Genomic DNA, 21,849 nt, shown 5'->3' with positions numbered 1-21,849 from the left:
CCCAGCTCTGTGACCCCTCCCTGGGCCCTGCTTCCTGTCCCTGTGCCTGAGGGGGGCAGGGTGTGGACTGGGGCGGGGCTGTGGGGGCCCAGGGCCGGGAGGTCCCATCCAGGAGCCCTGAGCACTGGTTGCCTGGCAGTGCCAGGGCCTGGGCCCAGCTCTCACCCCACTAACCAGCTCAGGAATGGCCCTCGCGCGCCCCCTGGTGTCCAGGCCCGGACACGCTCCCTGTGCCCTGGAGAGGGGAGCCCTCAGGGACAGCTCCTGCCCCTGCCCTGGGCACTGTCCCCGCCTCAGAGCCAGTTCAGGGGGCTCCTCTGTGTCCGCTGTGACCTCAGGCCCCTGTGTGCTCCCCTGAGGCCCCTCAGGCCGAGTCTGTCCACGTCTCGCTGGGCTGCTCGGGGTCAGGACGGAGAGGGCTTCCGGGGCACAGGTTCCTCTCCATCAGGATCAGGTCAGGGCAGTGCTGGCCCCGGGGAGGCCCGTCCCCTTCTGGGCAGGATAGCGGGTCCCTCCCCTGTGGGTCCCCTCCCTGGTGGCCCGAGCCCTGCTTCCTCTGTGCGTCCCCTCAGCCGTGAGGAGGAGGGGGCTCTTCTCTGTGGAGGTGGGAAGGTGTGGGGGAGAGGCCGGGGGTGGGACTCTGGATGCCTGAGTGTCTGGATCTTCACTGTGTGAGGCTTTGCACACGGTGGACTCCCGTCGCTGTGTCCCCTCTTATGAAGTGACCCCTACTGGGCGTCTCTCCTGCAGGCACAGGGCACAGGCTGCAGGGAGCAGGGCTGTGATCCTCATAGCACTTTTTATTGAGACTCTGAAAGGCCCTGAGCAGCGTCTGTTCCCAGGGAGCCTGACATGTGGTGGGTGGTAGGACCAGTCGTCCCAGTCAGTGGGTCCGAGAAGATACAGTGAAGGGGAAGTTTGTCTGGAGAAGAATGGCCCAACTGTAGTCTGTCCTGCGCTACATGAGAGTGTTACACTGTAGGTGTGACTGTGAGACTCTTATAAATATGTATTTATTTATTTGTCTGGGTGGTTTCTTAACTGTGGCGTGCGGTATCTTAGTTCCCCGACCAGGGATGAAACCAGGCTGACTGCACTGGGAACATGGAGTCTTGGCCACTGGACCCCCTGGAGATCCCTGAGACAGTCAATGTGTGAATCTATGTTAATGGAGTAGTGAAAATTTTAAGATCATTACTTTAAATACGTGCATGAGTTTAATTGAAGGATGATCTATGCTTATTTCAATTTTTCATTGACAAGAGTTCCATATCTGAAATGTAATTATCTTTGTAAGTTTATTTTCTTTTCTTTTTTGCAATTTAAATTTATTTATTTATTTATTTTTAGTTTTATTTTTACTTTATTTTGCTTTACAATACTGTATTGGTTTTGCCATACATTGACATGAATCCACCACGGGTGTATACAAGCTCCCAATCCTGAATCCCCCTCCCACCTCCCAAATATTAAATAAATGACACCTGGTGAATCTTTTGAAAATTTTTATTAAAAGTAAGTAAAACTTAATTTTTCCAAGATACTTGCATTATTAATTTTGGGGGGTCTGAGTGAAGCAGAGCAGGAATCAGCCTCTTTCTGCCACTTAGAGCATCTCCACTGCAGGATTTATATCTCTGATTAGGAAGGTGTGCGTCAAAACATGGCAATCTGAGAGATCAGAGCCATGGGTGAGTCTCAGATCTGAGATGAGGGGCAGTACGTGACAGGTCAGACCTGTTGTTCTCTGGAAGCTCAGAAGTGAGCACAGGAGGTTAAGTGGAGTTAGACACGGTCCAGGCAGAGCAGCAGTGACAGCTGCGTGAGGGAGGGCGCAGGGCCGCTGTGGGCCTGAAGCACCTGGTGAATACCAGTGTTTTGGTGACAGTAGCAATCATAATCAGCCTCATCCTGAGTCTGCAGCCCAGAGATGAGCAGGAGCCCTTCACTGACTGAGGCAGCCTAGGATCCAGAGAAGTGACTGGGGACCCCAGAGGCCTGGAGCTTATTGGAGTCTGACTTGAACACCAGGAGGTCCTGGGGGGGCTCCCTGGCTTCTGCTGGAAACAGGATATTTGCTAGCCACCAACATTGGCCCACTGTGCAGGGTGCAGTCTGGGAGTCTGGCTGATGCTCCCGGAGATGCCCAGAGGGAGCCCGGCTGAGTCAGCACAGGCTGGGAGAGGGAACCTGCAGACACAGAGCAGGAAGGAGATGAGGCAAGAGCTGCAGGAAAACCATTGAGAAAGCCAGGATATCATACTTTCCTGGGCTTCCCTGGGGGGTCAGCTGTCAAACAACCTGCCTGCAACACGGAAGACCTGGGTTCCATCCCTGGGTGGGGGAGATCCCCTGGAGAAGGGAAAGGCTACCCACTCTAGGATTCTGGCCTGGAGGATTCCACGGGCTGGATAGTCTGTGGTTTCACAAAGAGTCGGGCACGACCTGGAGACTTTCACTTTCACATCATACTTTCCCAGGAAGGTACTACTTTGGTCTCGTAGGAAATATAAGTAAAGAGATGACTTTTTTCCAGGAAAACCTGGAAATTTTATCATTGAATTACCCCACAAAAGACATAATATATACTTATTTACCAGAGATATCTAACAAATATCTAGCAAACTCCAGCAACTACTTTGTTCCCATAGATTTGCTTGGTATGTTTATTTTATAAAACATTGCAAATGATGTAAAATTTCCTAGTTCTTTGAGAAAGCAGTTTAAGTGGTGGACATTCACCTGAAAATGAAACACATAAGTGGGAAGATTATAAATCCCTCTGGTTAAATAGTGATCCAAATACTCTAAAGAAAAAGTTAAGACAGTAATTCCATTATCAGATCAAGTGTTAGTGTTTCCGTATACGTTTGCTTTATAGGAAGACATTTAAAAAATAAATTGAACACCAATAATAGCAAAAACCACATTAACACAGGAACAAAAAACACACTTGTAATATCCTAATACACACTCATCACACACACCTAACTGCACACAGTTCGCCCTGCGGGGCCTCTGCCCACAGCTGTGCCCTGTCCTCTGCACAGACTCTCCCAGGAGCCACTTCTACTTGGAGACACATTCTGACTCCTCACGTTTCCACATCTTCTCTCTGCCCCAGACTTGGCAAAGACTCCACATGGATGAGAAGGAGGGACCAGAATCTGAACTGGCTGGTTAGGTTACCAGGACCAGAAGCTCCCAGGAGACAGACCTCAAAGGGAATAGGGACCCCCCATCAGGGAGGACAGTTTGCACAGTCTTCTGGATCTCTGAGTGGTTTCCCTCTTGTCTGGCCTGGCACCCCCTCTGGGACTCTGCATGGTGCCTCCTCCTGGCCCTGGGCACCTCCTCTGGCCCCTGGGATGTCCCAGCCTCCAGGCAGAGTGCTTGACCTAGAAAATGCGGCGGAAGCATAGAAGCTGGTCACTTGAGTGATCTGTTAATATGGGGCAGACACACATCATAGTGGACAGGGATGCGGGTTTTCTTCCATACACACTTGTCGTTGGGTAAAAAATTCTGCTGAAATTACAAAAATCCTTGAAGAGCAGCCTCATGAATCCCCTATATCCTCACCCAGGATCGACCCATCCTCAGTGTGATTTCCCTCTTTCAATCTTCCACTCCTCTTAGCCCTCATGTTCCTTCATCGCTAAAAGGCAGTAAAACCCTCAGCAGCATCACTTTCCCTGGGACACTCTTTACTACATATCGCATGTGCACCCAAGCAACCAATTCCAACCACTGTCACAAGGATCCATCTGATGTTTATTTTCCCCAGTGGTGAGCTAAGCGAAGGCTGTGTGTGCTGAGCTGCTTCAGTGGTTTGCGACGCTTTGTGACCTCATGGACTGTAGCCCACTAGGCTCCTCTGTCCATGGGATTCTCCAGGCAAGAATTCTGGAGCGGGTTGCCAGGGGGTATTCCCGACCCAGAGATCGAACGCACGTCCCTTACATCTCCTGCATTGGTAGGCGAGTTCTTTGCCACTCGCTTTCCCACCTGGGAAGCTCCAAGTGAATGTTGTACAGACTGACAAAGTGGGGGATAAGGGGATCCTGTTCTGCAGCTTTGAAGTTCACGACATCATATGTGTCCCTGAAATTTGGTCTAGAGTGGTGTACATTTTACAGACCTGGGGAACATTTGCTGTGGACCAAGACCAGGAAGGTTGTGCAAAGACAGAGCTTCCTCCCAGAGAGGTGCTGAGTTATGAGAATACTGGATGAGGTGGCCACTCTCGAGGCAGGTCAGGAGGCACCCTCTAAACTGTGGGTCTGGTGATGGGAGGGGAGGGGGCGGGGCCACCACCGGGGTTTCTGTCTCACTTCTCTGCCCGTGTCACTGTGGGTTACACGAAGCTGCTCCCACTGCCATGGTCTGCCCCACAGATGTAGTCAGCCTCGTCCTCCTCCGGGACGTTCTAGAATGTCAGGTACCCTCAGTCCAGAGCCCGAGCCTGAGAAGTGGTCAGAGATCCCATCCCCCTTGTCCAGCAACACCACTGGTGCCCACTTGCATCAGGAAACGGGGACCCCTCCCTGGGACCTTCTGCTGCCAGCCCACATAGTAGCTGCTGTAGCCGCTGCTCAGGGTGCAGGTGAGCTTGGCCGAGGCTCCCAGGGAGGCAGATGCTCAGGGCGGCTGCGTCAGCACAGGCTGGGAGAGGGACCCTGAAAGCACAGCACCCTGTATGTCCTGAGGAAGGACAGGGAGGTCCGTTTCCTGCCTGTGGTGGGGGTGGTCAGGGAGGGGGAGTCAGGGTGCTGAGGGCTGTCCTGACCTGTGCAGTGAAGGAGGGGCATCAGGAGGGAGAGGGGAGTCCAGGCCAAGGTGCAGCCGCCCCGGAGCTCTGCTGAGGCTGCTACTGCCCGTCTCTCATGCCCCCAGCCCCAGGAGAAAGGGCCCCTCATACAATGTGCCCCTGTCCTCTGACCAGCCAAACCCCTCCCTGAGTTCTGTGTGTCACCCAGGGTTCAGTATCACATCTGGGAGGGTGACCTGAGCTGGGTCTGTCCTGAGGTTCCCCAGGGACACAGAGAGGACCCATACCTGAGAGTCTGATTGCTGAGGCTTCTGGAGAAGGGAGACGTCGGGGAGGTTCAAGGGGAGGACGAGGAAGTGAGTGTCCCGTTCAGGAAGATCGGAAAACATGTCCACGACTTTGGACAAAGTGATCTTGATCATGCTGGAGGAGGTCACGGGGTGCAGGGTTGTAGAAAGAGCGGAGGCCAGGACTGGGAAGGAAAGCCATGAGTCAGAGGGGGAGGGGCAGGGGAGGGAGGCTCTTAGGAAAGAGCTGAGGAGGGGCAGGAGGAGACTGAGGGGAGCTGAGGGGTGCGTGGCACTGGGATCTGGGCGCCCCTCCCCTCCTCTGATCCTGGGGAAGAGGGTGGGGCCTCATAAACCCCTGAGCCCTAAACACTCCAGCTCTCACGCATGGGCCCCCTTTGCAGCTTCACTCCCAGCAAGAGGCCTGGGGGTTCAGGGCTCTGAGTCTGTCCCCCGAGAGGATGCACCTGCTGTCAAGTCCAGCTCAGGCCAGTGAGCCTGGGGACTCATGCAGTCAGGGGACCATCTGGTGTGTTCAGGCTTTGCAAGTTCGGAGCAAGTGCACAGCGCCCCCTGGTGACGTCCTCGGGGAATGATCATGGTGGGGAAATTGCGAGGAAGGAGGGACAACTGCCTTTACTCAGGTCATCAAATACTCCAACAAGGAACAAATTCATTAAATGACAGTAAGTATCACACGTCTTTGAGCTCAACAGATGAATTTCCTTTTTACTTTCACCTGCTGTATTTCCAGGTTTCTGCCTACTGTGTTCTTGTGGTGCTCGTTTAGTTGCTAAGCCCCATGTCCCACTCTTGGGTCCACCGTGGTCTGTAGCCGCCAGGCTCCTGTGTCCACGGGGTTCTCCAGGCAAGAACACTGGAGTGGGCTGCCATTTCCTTCTCCAGGAGATCTTCCAGACCCAGGAATCGAACCTGGGTCTCTTGCATTGCAGGCGGATTCTTTGCGGACTGAGCCATGAGGGAAGCCCCACTTTGCTCTCGTAACTGTATTTTTTGCATTTATTTCCTTTTCCCTTTTCCCCAAGAGTGCTATACTTCCTCATGAAATAGATTTGATGATTGTTCACTACAAATATCTGTCACCTGATTTCATGATCTGAGTCATCTCAGCATTGATGTTTATGTAAGTCTCTTTTCCCATCGTTACTTATTTTCCTGGTTCTTGACATCAGTGATATTTTTTGCTAGATCCTGGACTTTGGGGATGAGAGAGTCATTTCCTAGGTAGGTTGATAAGAAGTCTGGGGTCCCCAAAGAGAGAGAGTTCTGGAAGTCTCAAGGAGGAAGAAAAAAAAACTTTTATTTTCCTCTACATTCTTTGCAATTATATAACAATAATGTTTCCACTGACTCCCCATCTATTTCCCATGAAGTGATGAGACCAGATGCCATGATCTTTCTTTTCTGAATGTTGAGCTTTAAGTCAACTTTTACACTCTCCACTTTCACTTTCATCAAGAGGCTTTTTAGTTCCTCTTCACTTTCTGCCATCACGGTGGTGTCATCTGCATATCTGAGGTTACTGCTATTTCTCCTGGCAATCTTGATTCCAGCTTGTGCTTCTTCCAGTCCAGCCTTTCTCATGATGTACTCTACAATATACGGCCTTGACATACTCCTTTTCCTATTTGGAACCAGTCTGTTGTTCCATGACCAGTTCGAACTGTTGCTTCCTGGCCTGCATACAGATTTCTCAAGAGGCAGGTTAGGTGGTCTGGGATTCTCATCTCTTTCAGAATTTTCCACAGTTGATTGTGATCCACACAATCAAAGGCTTTGGCATAGTCAATAAAGCAGGAATAGATGTTTTTCTGGAACTCTCTTGCATTTTCCATGATCCAGTGGATGTTGGAAATTTGATCTCTGGTTCCTCTGCCTTTTCTAAAACCAGCTTGAACATCAGGAAGTTCATGGTTCACATATTGCTGAAGCCTGGCTAGGAGAATTTTGAGCATTACTTTACTAGCATGTGAGATGAGTGCAATTGTGTGGTAGTTTGAGCATTCTTTGGAATTGCCTTTCTTTGGGACTGGAATGAAAACTGACCTTTTCCAGTCCTGTGGCCACTGCTGAGTTTTCCAAATTTGCTGGTATATTGAGTGCAGCGCTTTCACAGCATCATCTTTCAGGATTTGAAACAGCTCCACTGCAATTCCATCACCTCCACTAGCTTTGTTCATAGCGATGCTTTCTAAGGCCCACTTGACTTCACATTCCAGGATGTCTGGCTCTAGATGAGTGACCACACCATCATGATTATCTGGGTCGTGAAGATCTTTTTTGTACAGTTCTTCTGTGTATTCTTGCACCTCTTCTTAATATCTTCTGTTTCTGTTAGGTCCAGACAATTTCTGCCCTTAATCAATCTGATTTTGGGTTGACCATCTGGTGATGTCCATGTGTAGAGTCTTCTCTTGTGTTGTTGGAAGAGGGTGTTTGCTATGACCCGTGCATTTTCTTGGCAAAACTCAATTAGTCTTTGCCTTGCTTCATTCCGCATTCCAAGGCCAAATTTGCCTGCTACTCCAGGTGTTTCTTGACTTCCTACTTTTGCATTCCAGTCCCCAAGAATGAAAAGGACATCTTTTTGGGGTGTTAGTTCTAAAAGGTCTTGTAGGTCTTCATAAAACCGTTCAACTTCAGTTTCTTCAGCGTTACTGGTTGAGGCATAGACTTGGATAACTGTGATATTGAATGGTTTGCCTTGGAGACAAACAGAGATGATTCTGTCATTTTCGAGATTGCATCCAAGTACTGCATTTCAGACTCTTTTGTTGACCATGATGGCTACTCCATTTCTTCTGAGGGATTCCTGCCCGCAGTAGTAGATATAATGGTCATCTGAGTTAAATTCACCCATTCCAGTCCATTTTAGTTCCCTGATTCCTGGAATGTCGACGTTCATTCTTGCCATCTCTTGTTTGACCATTTCCAATTTGCCTTGATTCATGGACCTGACATTCCAGGTTTCTATGCAATATTGCTTTTTACAGCATCCGACCTTGCTTCTATCACCAGTCACATCCACAGCTGGGTATTGTTTTTGCTTTGGCTCCATCCCTTCATTCTTTCTGGAGTTATTTCTCCACTGATCTCCAGTAGCATACTGGGCACCTAATGACCTGGGGAGTTCCTCTTTTGGTATCCTATCATTTTGCCTTTTCATACAGTTCATGGGGTTTTCAAGGCAAGAATACTGAAGTGGTTTGCCATTCCCTTCTCCAGTGGACCGCATTCTGTCAGACCTCTTCACCATGACCCCCCCATGTTATGTTGACCCACAGGCATGGCTTGGTTTCATTGAGTTAGACAAGGCTGTGGTCCTAGTGTGATTAGATTGACTGGCTTTCTGTAAGTATGGTTTCAGTGTGTCTGCCCCTCTGATGCCCTCTTGCAGCACCCACCATCTTACTTGGGTTTCTCTTACCTTGTGCGTGGGGTATCTCTTCTCAGCTGCTCCAGCAAAGCACAGCCGCTGCTCCTTACCTTGGACGAGGCATATCTCCTCACCGCCGCCTTTCCTGACATTCAACGTGGCATAGCTCCTCTAGGCCCTCCTATGCCTGCGCAGCCACCACTCCTCGGGTTGCTCCTCCCGGCCGCCATCCCTGGCCTCGGGCATGAGGAGGCTTCTCCCGGCCACCCCTGACCTCAGACGCAAGGTAGCTCCTTCTGGCCACTGCCCCTGACCTCGTACTTGGGCAGGTCCTCACTGCTGTTGCCGCACCGTTGCAGCCTGGCACTCTCGGCCGCTGCCCCTGAGCTCAGACGTGGGGTAACACCTCTTGGCCACACCTAGTGCACCGGGCTGCAGCCAGCCGACATCCCAATCACACAGAAATTTCTTGTGGCTGTGGTTAGTGATGAGCTGTGTGACACTGATGACCAGCCTCCTCATTGGGGTGGGGTCCACAGTGATCAAGGAGGGCAGGTGGACCCAGCAGGAGGCAGAGAACAGGGCAAAATGCCGGGAGCCCGCGTGGAGAATCCCGCCCATGGCAAAGGTCATGAGGAAGAGGCCTGATGGGCAAAAACGAGATCAGGCCTCCAGGCGTCCCCCTTCTCGAGCATCTACCCCCAAACCAGAATCTGTCTGCTTTATTATTTCATGACTTTCACCAACTCCTCTGACATTAACAGGGGGCTATCCCCAACCACCTTTCTCTGGAGAAAATCAACTTAGGGATCTAGCTATTAACTCTCCTGGACAAGATAAGAGTGTTCGAGCTTACTTGGCAGGGTTATCCAGACTCTTGCAACATTGTTGAGCCAATGCTTGCTGCCGAGCTCTCACATCCCTCATCCATTGTGTTCCTGGGAGTGCACATAGTCAGGATGTAGAGAAAACAAGCAGCAGCTTTAGCATTAGCAATGTTAGACTTTGAGTTAATAAGTTCTTTCCTTGCTGTAACTCACTGAATCTTTGCTCCATAAAAATGTAACTCTATATTTTAAGGGTGACGCAGGCTAGGAACTTAAGAAGAAACACTTTAAGGGAAAATTATTGCTCTCGCTGACCAACCTTTATCAAAAAGAGGTCATAAAATATCACCAGGCCTCCGGGCCAGAAGATAATGTACAAAAAATAAGACTCTTGCAGAAAAGAACCTGGTATCGATAAAAGTTAATACTGATCGAATGCTGAGTTGACTCTGCATTTTTCACTTTGCTCAACGTACAACTCAGGGGATAAAAGCCCTCTCTGAAAATAAAGGGACAGTCCACACTTGCCAAAGAAGCTTGGTCTCCCTGTCCACTGGAAAAGGGAATGGCAAGCCACTTCAGTATTCTTGCCTTGAGAACCCCATGAACAGTATGAAAAGGAAAAATGATAGGATACCGAAGAGGAACTCCCCAGGTCATTAGGTGCTCAATATGCTACTGGAGATCAGTGGAGAAATAACTCCAGAAAGAATGAAGGGATGGAGCCAAAGCAAAAACAATACCCAGTTGTGGACGTGACTGGTGATAGAAGCAAGATCTGATGCTGTAAAGAGCAATATTGCATAGAAACCTGGAATGTCAGGCCCATGAATCAAGTCAAATTGGAAGTGGTCAAACAAGAGATGGCAAGGGTGAATGTCGACATTCTAGGAATCATCAGTGAACTAAAATGTACTGGAATCTGTGAACTTAACTCAGATGACCATTATATCTACTACTGCGGGCAGGAATCCCTCAGAAGAAATGGAGTAGCCATCATGGTCAACAAAAGAGTCCGAAATGCAGTACTTGGATGCAATCTCAAAAACAACAGAATGATCTCTGTTTGTCTCCAAGGCAAACCATTCAATATCACAGTTATCCAAGTCTTTGCCCCAAACAGTAATGCTGAAGAAACTGATGTTGAACGGTTTTAGTAAGACCTACAAGATCTTTTAGAACTAACACCCAAAAAAGATGTCCTTTTCATTCTAGGGGACTGGAATGCAAAAGTAGGAAGTCAAGAAACACCTGGAGTAGCAGGCAACTTTGGCCTTGGAATGCGGAATGAAGCAGGGCAAAGACTAATCGAGTTTTGCGAAGAAAATGCACTGGTCATAGCAAACACCCTCTTCCAACAACACAAGAGAAGACTCTACACATGGACATCACCAGATGGTCGACACCGAAATCAGATTGATTATATTCATCGCAGCCAAAGATGGAGAAGCTCTATACAGTCAACAAAAACAACACCAGAAGCTGACTGTGGCTCAGATCATGAACTCCTTACTGACAAATTCAGACTTAAATTGAAGAAAGTAGGGAAAACCACTAGACCACTCAGGTATGACCTAAATCAAATCCCTTATGATTATACAGTGGAAGTGAGAAATAGATTTAAGGGCCTAGATCTGATAGATAGAGTGCCTGATGAACTATGGAATGAAGTTCGTGACACTGTACAGGAGACAGGGATCAAGACCATCCCCATGGAAAAGAAATGCAAAAAAGCAAAATGGCTGTCTTGGGAGCCCTTACAAATAGCTGTGAAAAGAAGAGAAGCAAAAAGCAAAGGAGAAAAGGAAAGATATAAGCATGTGAATGCAGAGTTCCAAAGAATAGCAAGAGGAGATAAGAAAGCCTTCCTCAGCGATCAATGCAAAGAAATAGAGGAAAACAACAGAATGAGAAAGACTAGAGATCTCTTCAAGAAAATAAGAGATAACAAGGGAACATTTCATGCAAAGATGGGCTCCATAAAGGACAGAAATGGTAGGGACCTAACAGAAGCAGAAGATATTAAGAAGAGGTGGCAAGAATACACAGAAGAACTGCACAAAAAAGAGCTTCATGACCCAGAAAATCACGATGGTGTGATCACTCATCTAAAGCCAGACATCCTGGAATGTGAAGTCAAGTGCGCCTTAGAAAGAATCACTATGAACAAAGCTAGTGGAGGTGATGGAATTCCAGTGGCGCTGGTTCAAATCCTGAAAGATGATGCTGTGAAAGTGCTGCACTCAATGTGGAAACAAATTTGGAAAACTCAGCAGTGGCCACAGAACTGGAAAAGGTTAATTTTCATTCCAATCCCAAAGAAAGGCAATGCAAAAGAATGCTCAAACTACCACACAATTGCACTCATCTCACATGCTAGCAAAGTAATGCTTAAAATTCTCCAAGCCAGGCTTCAGCAATACATGAACTGTGAACTTCCTGATGTTCAAGCTGGTTTTAGAAAAGGCAGAGGAATCAGAGATCAAATTGCCAACATCCGCTGGATCATGGAAAAAGCAAGAGAGTTCCAGAAAACATCTATTTCTGCTTGATTGACTATGCCAAAGTCTTTGACTGTGTGGATTATAATAAACCAGAAAATTCTGAAAGTGATGGGAATACCAGACCACCTGACCTGCCTCTTGAGAAATCTGCATGCAGGTCAGGAAGCAACAGTTCGAACTGGACATGGAACAACAGACTGGTTCCAAATAGGAAAAGGAGTACGTCAAGGCTGTATATTGTCACCGTGCTTATTGAACTTCTATGCAGAGTACATCATGAGAAACACTGGACTGGAAGAAACACAAGCTGGAATCAAGATTGCCGGGAGAAGTATCAATCACCTCAGATATGCAGGTGAAACCACCCTTATGGCAGAAATTGAAGAGGAACTTAAAAGGCTCTTGATGAAAGTGAAAGAGGAGAGTGAAAAAGTTGGCTTAAAGCTCAACATTCAGAAAATGAAGATTTTGGCATCTGGTCCCATCACTTCATGGGAAATAGATGGGGAAACAGTAGAAACAGTGTCAGACTTTAGTTTTGGGGGCTCCAAAATCACTGCAGATGGTGACTGCAGCCATGAAATTAAAAGACGCTTACTCCTTGGAAGAAAAGTTATGACCAACCTAGATAGCATATTCAAAACCAGAGACATTACTTTGCTGACTAAGGTCCGTCTAGTCAAGGCTATGGTTTTTCCTGTGGTCATGTATGGATGTGAGAGTTGGACTGTGAAGAAGGCTGAGCACCGAAGAATGGATGCTTTGAACTGTGGTGTTGGAGGAGACTCTTGAGAGTCCCTTGGACTGCAAGGAGATCCAACCAGTCCATTCTGAAGATCAGCCCTGGGATTTCTTTGGAAGGACTGATGCTAAAGCTGAAGCTCCAGTACTTTGGCCACCTCATGCGAAGAGTTGACTCATTGGAAAAGACTCTGATGCTGAGAGGGATTGGGAGCAGGAGGAGAAGGGGACGACCGAGGATGAGATGGCTGGATGGCATCACAGACTCGATGGACATGAGTCTGAGTGAACTCCGGAAGAAGGTGATGGACAGGGAGGCCTGGCGTGCTGCGATTCATGGGGTCACAAAGAGTCGGACACGACTGAGCGACTGAACTGAACTGACTCTTCTTTCAGGCTAGTTCCCATCTGGAGCACAGAGGTCCGCTGTGTCTACTTATCCGCCTGGGCTTCTAAGACCAGAAAAGGAAGGCGCCCTGCGTCTTCACTTCCTCGGGAGACCAGGAGGGCGCCTGTGGCCTATGTAGATGGTGCAAGTCTCTTGTTTTGAGATTTTATTCATTTTCTGTGTAAACCAAGGAACATCAGCCTCTTTTCTCCTCTATTTCTCCACTACACTATTCGCTCCTATTCTTTCCTCTCTCATTCACTCATTCACCGACGCGGTTTCTCCTGTGGGTTTCCCTGGATCCTGCGGGGGCTGGACCCCGACACCGAAACCCTGAGTGTCCCTCAGCTCTGGGATCGGTCTCAAAGGCAGGGCTCTGCCTGGAATCTCTTGACATCATTGCCATGGTGATCCCCGCTTCCCCGCTGTTCCTTCTACAGGACGTGGGGCCTTTCGATCTGGACTCATCGTGGGCATCATAAGCAGAGGGACCCGGGCACATCTGGGGGAGCCCCTGCTCCTGACAGCCCACAGACCACCCCAGCCCTGAAGGAGGAAATGCTCCAGTGGGGTGGAGACGAGAGGAGCAGAGGGCAGCTCAGAGCCAGCACCTGTGGGTCAGGAGAGCCACTCCCGGGGCTCCCTGCCGCCTGCGATGTATCCCCGGTGCCCCTCACTCCTCACGCTCTCTGCTCTGCCCCTTCAGGAGCAGAGTTCTCACCCCGGGGGACGATCTGCCTGCTGGGATGGTCCACGGACTCTGCTGGAGGCGCACCTGGGAAAGCCTCCTGCTCCTGATCTCAAGTGAGGGAGCTCAGCTCCATGGCTCCCGTGATCACACGGCTGCCCAGGGTGCACTTCAGTGGAATCTGAATCTGCTTACATTTTTTGAGATTTCAGCAAAACTGACTGTACCATTGGGAGTAGACATATTACGAACCAGAACACCTCAGGAATAAATTGGTTCTGGGGTACTATATAAGATTTGACGGTTCTCTAAGAACAAGCCCCTGACAGGCTGAGGCTCTCGTCACAGTTTCCCATCTACCTGTGTCGCTGTGCGGAGCCCGGTTGCACCAGCCTGCACGGTCAGAGTCAGCCTTGTCCTCAGGCTGCAGCCCAGAGACGAGCAGGAGCCCTGCGCTGGCCGAGGCATCTTTGGATCCAGAAAACCTGTGGGGACCCCGGAGCCTGGTTCTTCCTGGAGTCTGAGTGGTAGGACCGGAGGACCAAGGAGGGCTCGCTGGCTTCTGCTGGTTCCAGTAAGAGCAGAGCGGCCGACACTAATGTCACTGCTCAGAGTACAGGGAGCCACAGAGTCACCTGTGGTCTGTGAAGGGGCAGGGGTCTCCCCACACACAGGCCCTGAAACCATTGCTGGTCACAAGAGTCCATGGTTCAGGGCTGGTGATTCAGTGTTGACACCCACAGTAGCACCAGGGGATCAGCTATTCTGTGGTGAGAGAAACCATCAATAAATGGGGGTGGACTCAATACACTTACAACTTGGGTTATCAATAGTGAAAGTCACTCACTCGTGACTGAGTCTTGCGACCGCATGGACTGTAGCCCGCAAGGTTCCTCTGTCCGTGGCATTCTCCAGGCAAGAATACTGGAGTGGGTTGCCATTAATACGACTATGAAGTTACGATTCTCCAAAATATCAAATGAAAATAACAAAAAACTCATGACTCATGAGCGGATCTGAAAGTGAGCATGCGTCTGACAAGATGGTGTGAGCGTCGTGGAGTATTCTAATCTCCCTTTCCCCTAAATGACCTCACAAGGGGCAGAAGGATGGAGGAGAGCAGCTGAGGAGGTTTAGGGTGAAAACCTCTGCAGTAAGTTGTGACGTACGGCCACAACATTCTTATTCTCACCGTGTGAAACGAAACATGATTCTATGTCCATTTCTGAGCTGCTGCTCCGTGTCCACTTCCCACAACGTGTGGTATTGTGATCCTTCTCAGGATCTGTGTCTGAGGCCAGATTCCCCAGCCAAAGATCCTCACTGTTTGATATGGAGCCTACTGAGCAAGGTTCCTCTGACACAGTAGAAAATATGTCATTTTGTGTGTATGAAAGTTGAGAATAAGGCAAATTTAAGGCTTAAGGGAAAAGGGAGAATTAGAAGGAATAATCCCACTTATTCCAAAATATGTCTCTGTTAACTGTGGCCCCACAGCCCAGGCGGCCAATGTGCAGACCCCGCACGTGTGAGTGAAAGGGCAGTGACAGAGAGCAGGACACAGGCGTGTGACCTGTGCTCCGTGACCCACGTGGGGGTGAGGCCGGGAGCTCAGGGTTGGGGTCACAATCCTTGGGTGAGGCTTCCTGTGAGCAGCAGGGCTGAGTCCCGGATGAGCAGGAACAATCAGCCTCGGCATCGGGCTGAGCCCAGAGATGATCCGGGGGCCCACCCGACCCGGAGCCCACCAGCCTCGCTGAGACCCTGCGGGTGGGTTGTGACTCCTGTGCTCAGAGCTTGGGACTCAGCACGAGTGAGACGGCAGCCAAGTGTCCCCTCTTTGTCAACAGTGTTGCTGTTCCCAGGCAGGTGAGTGTGGCTGAGCATCCATGGAGTCACTGACTTTGGCTGTGTCCCCCCTGCCTGAGCCCCGGACACTACAAGGGGACAGAGAAGGCCAAGAGCAGGACCTGCTCCCTGTGCAGGAAAGAGGGCAGAGGGCGTGGGGGCCTCCCAGGGCTGAGATGCACTGACGGACCCCCACCTCGGACACTGAGGTCCCCAGCGATGGGAGACAGATTTTCTGTATCCTTTGAGACCCTCTCCTGGGACTGGGCTGCTGGAGGGACTTTGAGGACAGAGGGGAGAGGAGGAGCCTCCGTGCTCGGGCAGACCCCCCGATGACCTGGACCCAGGGTGGGCCAGCAGCAGAAGGTTCAGCAGAGCCTGAGCAGGAAGCCCCTGGGCTTCCCCGGCTCCCCCAGTCACGCGGGAGTCCTGGTCTAGTCCCCGCAGGCCTGGAGCCCTGGGGGAGCCTGAGAGGCGGGCACAGGAGAGGCTGGAGCAGCAGCCCGGGCCCCAGCTCCACCAGGGACGGCCGAGGAGCTGAGGGTCCTGAGTCAGACACACCTGGATGCTGCCTCTCTGGTTCTGACCCAACCGTCATGGACTCTGTCCACCAGGACCTGCCTCTGGCATTCAGGGCCTTCTGCTCAACTTCAGATTTTCATATAAAATGTGGTTGCCAAAGCAAAGCCTTGGTGAGGGCACAGAATGAAGAAGATCTGAAAGGATTTCCCAGACCAATTTCCTGGGGTGGGGCTCAGACCTCTGTTTTAAACCAAACAGACTACAGAAGTGTCTGCTTTGGCAGAGGATGCTTCAGCCCGGGAGGCCCGTGACTTGGGGGAGAGCAGGTTTTCGTCTCACTTCCCCCCTGGCCTGGAGCACTGTGCGACTGCTGCTACTACTGTCATAAGCTGTACAGTAATAATCGGCCTCGTCCTCAGCCTGGAGCGAGCTGATGGTCAGGGTGGCTGTGTTGCCGGACTTGGAGCCGGAGAATCGGTCGGGGACCCCTGAGGGTCGATTGCTACTATAATAGATGACGGTTCTGAGGCCTGATCCTGGGAGTTGTTGGAACCAGCCTACACCATATCTACCGATGTTGCTGCTGCTTCCAGAGCAGGTGATGGAGACCCTCTGGCCCAGAGACCCGGACACGGAGGACGGCTGAGTCAGCGCAGCCTGGGCCCAGGATCCTGGAAGGGGGAGAGACAGAGATGGTGACTCGGGGGTCCAGACACGATAGAGGGGAGCAAGGCCCGTGAGTCTTCCCAGGGCCCGTCTCCTGTCCCCCCATCCAGTCACCTGTGCAGAGAGCGACCAGGGTGAGGAGCAGAGGGGACCAGGCCATGGTGGACTCGGTCAGGGCGTCCCGCCGTCTGTGGCCCCACAGCTGAGCAGAGCGTCCCCACAGGGCTCCTGCCCCTCTTCATAGCCTGAGAGGGGCGGGGCCTTCCATGCAAATGACCCCCCCAACCCCCACAATGCTCTGATGACCTCTGGGACCTGGGTCAGCTTCCTGTGCCTGAGGGAGACCTTGGGTGATCAGAGGCGGGGTTGTGTGGGGCTTGGGGGTGGGAGGTCACAGCTGGGAACCCTGAGCAGTAAGCACCAGGAAGCCCCAGGGGACTCAGCTCAGCTCAGAGCTGCAGACCCACAGCAATGGCTTGGCACCGCCCCCTGGTGTCCTGGCCCAGACATGCATCCTGTGACCTAGTGATCAGAGCTCTTAGAGTCAACTCTCCCAAAACCGCCTTTGAAGTTACGCAGTTCAGGAAGTGTTGTGTTGGAAAGAAAGATCCAGGTGGAATTTACCCTGTAGTGCATGTGAGTGTTACACAGTAGGTGTGTGGCTTTGAGATTTCAAATCAACCAAAATGGGATCGTGGACTAGTAAAAATCTAAGGTCATCCCTTAAAACAGATGCCTAAACTTAACTGAAGAAAACGTTGCGGTTCAGTCACTAAGCTGTGTCCACTCTGGCTCTGTTTTAATTTTACCTTGCCATGGTACGATTTCCAAAACACCATTTTCCTTGTAGATTCTGTTCTTTAAATAAGATCATTTTAAAGCCTTTCTGACACAGCATCTCCACTGAAGGATTTTCATGTGTTACAGGACGTCCTATCTGTGAAGCAGGGCAGGCTGAGGTACCGGAGCCATGGGTCGGCCTCAGGTCTGACATGAGCGACAGGACAGGACAAGGCAGGTCAGCTGTTCTCAGGAATCCCAGACGGGACCATGGGGAGCAAACCTGACTTAGGCGTGGTCCAGACAGAGCAGCAGTCAGGGCCCCGGGGCAGAGCCCCACGACAGGGCTGCTTTCCCAGCCCAGGGCACCCGCAGCTTCTCCCGGGCTCACTGTGCATAAAGTCAGTCCCACAGCAGCTGAGCACAGATGCTCCTCTGCCAGGAATCATTTCCCAGGTCTCAGAACCAGGGTTTCTCTCCCCTCCTGACTCCTCACTCGATGGGCACACAGGACACCGTGTGAGTGTTCACGGGATAAATCAGCTGCTGGGGGGCATCACTGGATCCCCTGGGAAATGAGGAGGAACCAGGGGTGAAACAGGGAGGGGTCGACCTGGGGTCACAGCTGAGAGGAGGGGAAGACCTGGGGTCACACCTGAGAGCCGGAAACCTGAGGCTTCCTGGGAAGGAAGGGTTAGAGAGGTTCAAGGAGGGGGATGAGGAGGTGAATGTTTCAGGAAGATCTGGAAACTCGTTCATGACCTTCTAAGAGCATGAGCTGGGTCATCACTGTGGAGGTCAACAGTGTATGTCTGTAGAAAGAGAGAGGCCCAGGACTGGGAGCAGAGTCGTGAGTGAGGGGCGCGGGAGGGCAGGCTTCTGAGCAGAGGTGAGGAGGAGCGGGCGCAGGCTGAGGAGAGCTGGAGGGGTGCACGGGGTGGGCTCGGGGGCTCCTCCCCTCCTCTCTTTCTGGGAAGAGGGTGGGGACTGATGACCCCCTGACCCCTTCACCCTCCAATTCTAGGTGCTCGGCCCCGTGTGCTACTTCAGTCCCAGGAGGAGGCTGGGGGCCGCGGCTCTGAGTCTGTCCCCTGAGAGGAAGCACCTGCTGTCCCGTCCAACTCAGGCCGCTGAGCCCGGGGGCAGGGCCAGCTCAGGGGACCGTGGGGATGTGGTGAGATGTTGCCGGTTCTGAGCAGGGGCACAGCGCCCCCTGGTGACGCAGCCGGGGAACGTTCACGGCGTTGAGAGTGGGAGCAATGTTCTGCTCAATTACTTGGTTCTCAATCCTGTCTGAGTGTTTTGCGACCCCGCGGATTGTACCCCACCAGGTCCGTCTGTCCATGGGATTCTCCAGGCAAGAATACTGGAGTAGTTTGCCGTTTCTTGCGCCAGAGGATCTTCCCACCCCAGGGACAGAGCCCTCATCTCTTATGCCCCTTGCATGGGCAGGCGGTTCTTTACCTCTAGCGACACCCGGGAAGGGTTATGAGAGGATGCAGGCCCGCTCTTTTATCCTGTCACCAAACACCCTTTCAATAAACGAATGAATTGAACAGCAGTAAGTATTACACGTCTTGGACAGTGTACAGATACTTCTTTTTTATTTCTCCTATTGTATTTAGGTGAGTCTGACTACTTTTTCTCCTGGAACATTGATCTCCTTTACCTTAGGACGCAAGAGTGTTTGTATGTGCTTATCAAATAGATTTGATGTCTTGTCCCTAAAAATATCTGTCACCTGATTTCATCATCTCAGGCACCTCACCATTGATGTCTATGCTATCTCACTTCCCTTCAATATTTAGTTTCCTGGTTCTTCATATAAGTGACAGTTTTTACTGGATCCTGGACTGTGTGGAAATTGCTTGAAGAAATTCTGAGTTCCATTCCCTTTTCCTTTAACAGGAGATGCTTCTGTGGCGGAAGCTCAGGGATGTGCGTTCGCTGCCCAGTGACCCAGCAAGGGCAGCACTGACCCCCTGCTCTGTGCTGCCTACTCTGACCTGGGAACCGGGGGCACCTGTGTGAGCAGCTCCGTCATCCAGGGGCCTGTGACCACCCCTTGTGGGCCACTGCCCTCGGGAGGGGAGTCGGGCTGAGGGGGCAGCTGGGCTGCACTCAGGGGACACCCAGTCTGCTGGGTTCTGTGGCCTCAGGCACTCCAGGAAGGGAGGGGCAGACGCCTTGCCCGGGGAGCCCCGTGGCTGTGGGGAAAGCAGGTCTTTGTCTCCTTCTGCTCTGGCCAGAAGCACTGTGCAAACTATCAAACCGTCAGCCCATGAGAAACAGTAATAATCAGTATCATCCTCAGCCTGTACTGAGATGGTCAGAGAGGCCGAGCTGCCAGACTTGGAGCCAGAGAATCGATCCGGGACCCCTGAGGGTCTTTAGCCATTTTCACAGATCAGAAGTGTGGGTGCCGATGCTGGGAGCTGTTGGTGCCAGCTCACATAATAACCCCAGTGTTGCTGCTGCTTCCAGTGCGGGAGAGGGTGACCCTCTGGCCCAAAGTCCTGGACACGGAGGGCGGCTGAGTCAGCACAGCCCGGGCCCAGGATCCTGGAAGAGGGAGAGACAGACATGGTGACTGTCTGAGGGCTTCAGGAAGGAGAGGAGGGAAAAGGAACATGTCTTCCCTGGGCCCCTCCCCTGTCCCCGCATCCAGTCACCTGTGCAGAGAGCGCCCAGGGTGCGGAGCAGAGGGGACCAGGCCATGGTGGACACGGTCAGGGCGTCCTGCCTTCTGTCGCCCCACAGCTGAGCAGAGTGTCCCCACACCGGAACATACCTCAGGAATAAGTTTGTTCTGGGGTATTATTTGAGATTTGACGGTTCTCTAAGAACAAGCCCCTGACAGGCTGAGGCTCTCGTCACAGTTTCCCGTCTACCTGTGTTGCTGTGAGGAGCCCTGTTGCACCAGCCTGCACGGTCAGAGTCAGCCTCGTCCTCAGGCTGCAGCCCAGAGACAAGTGGGAGCCCTGTGCTGGCCAAGATATCTTTGGATCCAGAAAACCCATGGGAACCCCGAAGCCTGGTTCTTCCTGGAGTCTCAGTGGCAGGACCGGAGGACCGAGGAGGGCTCGCTGGCTTCTGCTGGTTCCAGCAACAGCAGAGCGGCTGACACTGATGTCACTGCTGAGGGTGCAGGGAGCCACAGAGTCACCTGCAGTCTCTGAGGGGACGGGGTCTCCCCACACACAGGCCCTGAAACCATTGCCGGTCTCAGCAGTCCAGGACCTCAGGGCTGCGGTGTGGTCACTCACAGCAGCACCAGCTCTAGGGGCTAAGCTAGCCTCTCCTCAGAGAAACCGTTAATAAACGGAAGGCCTCTATCTACTTGCAACTTTTTAGGAGAAAGTTAACAATACAGCGATTAAATTAATTTCTCCCGAAATACCAAATGAAAATATTAGAAACACTCGTGAGTTCTGATCGGAACTTGAATGACCCCGTGTCTCACTGGCCGGTGGGAACCTCGTGGAGTATTCTAGACTCACCCCCCGTATGCCCTTACATGGGGCAGAGGAGCAGGAGGAGCAGGGGAGGGGCTTCAGGGGGATTTGTGCCGTAAGCTGTGCAGTGTGGCCCCTCCATTCTTATTCTCACCACGTGAAATGGAATACGACTTTATGTCCATTTCTGAGCTGCTGCTCTGTGTCCGCTTCCCACAGCATGCGGTAATTGTGATCCTTCTCAGGGTCTGTGTCTGAGGCCCGATTCACCAGCCAGAGATCGGCTCTGCTTGATGTGGAGCCTATCGAGCAAGGTTCCTCAATACAGTGGAGACTATGTCATTTTGTGTGTATAAAACTGAGGATAAGGCAAATTTAAGGCTTAAGGGAAAAGGGAGAATTAGAAGGAATAATCCACTCAGGTATGACCTAAATCAAATCCCTTATGATTATACAGTGGAAGTGAGAAATAGATTTAAGGGCCTAGATCTGATAGATAGAGTGCCTGATGAACTATGGATGGAGGTTCGTGACATCGTACAGGAGACAGGGATCAAGACCATCCCCATGGAAAAGAAATGCAAAACAGCAAAATGGCTGTCTGGGGAGGCCTTACAAATAGCTGTGAAAAGGAGAGGCGAAAAGCAAAGGAGAAAAGGAAAGATATAAGCATCTGAATGCAGAGTTCCAAGGAATAGTAAGAAGACACAAGAAAGCCTTCTTCAGCGATCAAGGCAAAGCAATAGAGGAAAACAACACAACGGAAAGACTAGAGATCTCTTCAAGACAATTAGAGACACCAAGGGAACATTTCATGCAAAGATGGGCTCGATAAATGACAGAAATGGTCTGGACCTAAGAGAAGCAGAAGATATTAAGAAGAGGTGGCAAGAATACACAGAAGAACTGTACAAAGAAGACCTTCACGACCGGGATAATCACGATGGTGTGATCACTCTTCTAGAGCCAGATATC

Source organism: Capricornis sumatraensis, chromosome 17 (genome assembly GCF_032405125.1).
Source record: "Capricornis sumatraensis isolate serow.1 chromosome 17, serow.2, whole genome shotgun sequence".
Classification (NCBI taxonomy): domain Eukaryota; kingdom Metazoa; phylum Chordata; class Mammalia; order Artiodactyla; family Bovidae; genus Capricornis; species Capricornis sumatraensis.
The sequence above is the reverse complement of the archived record's forward strand: the minus strand, read 5'-3'. Positions refer to the sequence as shown.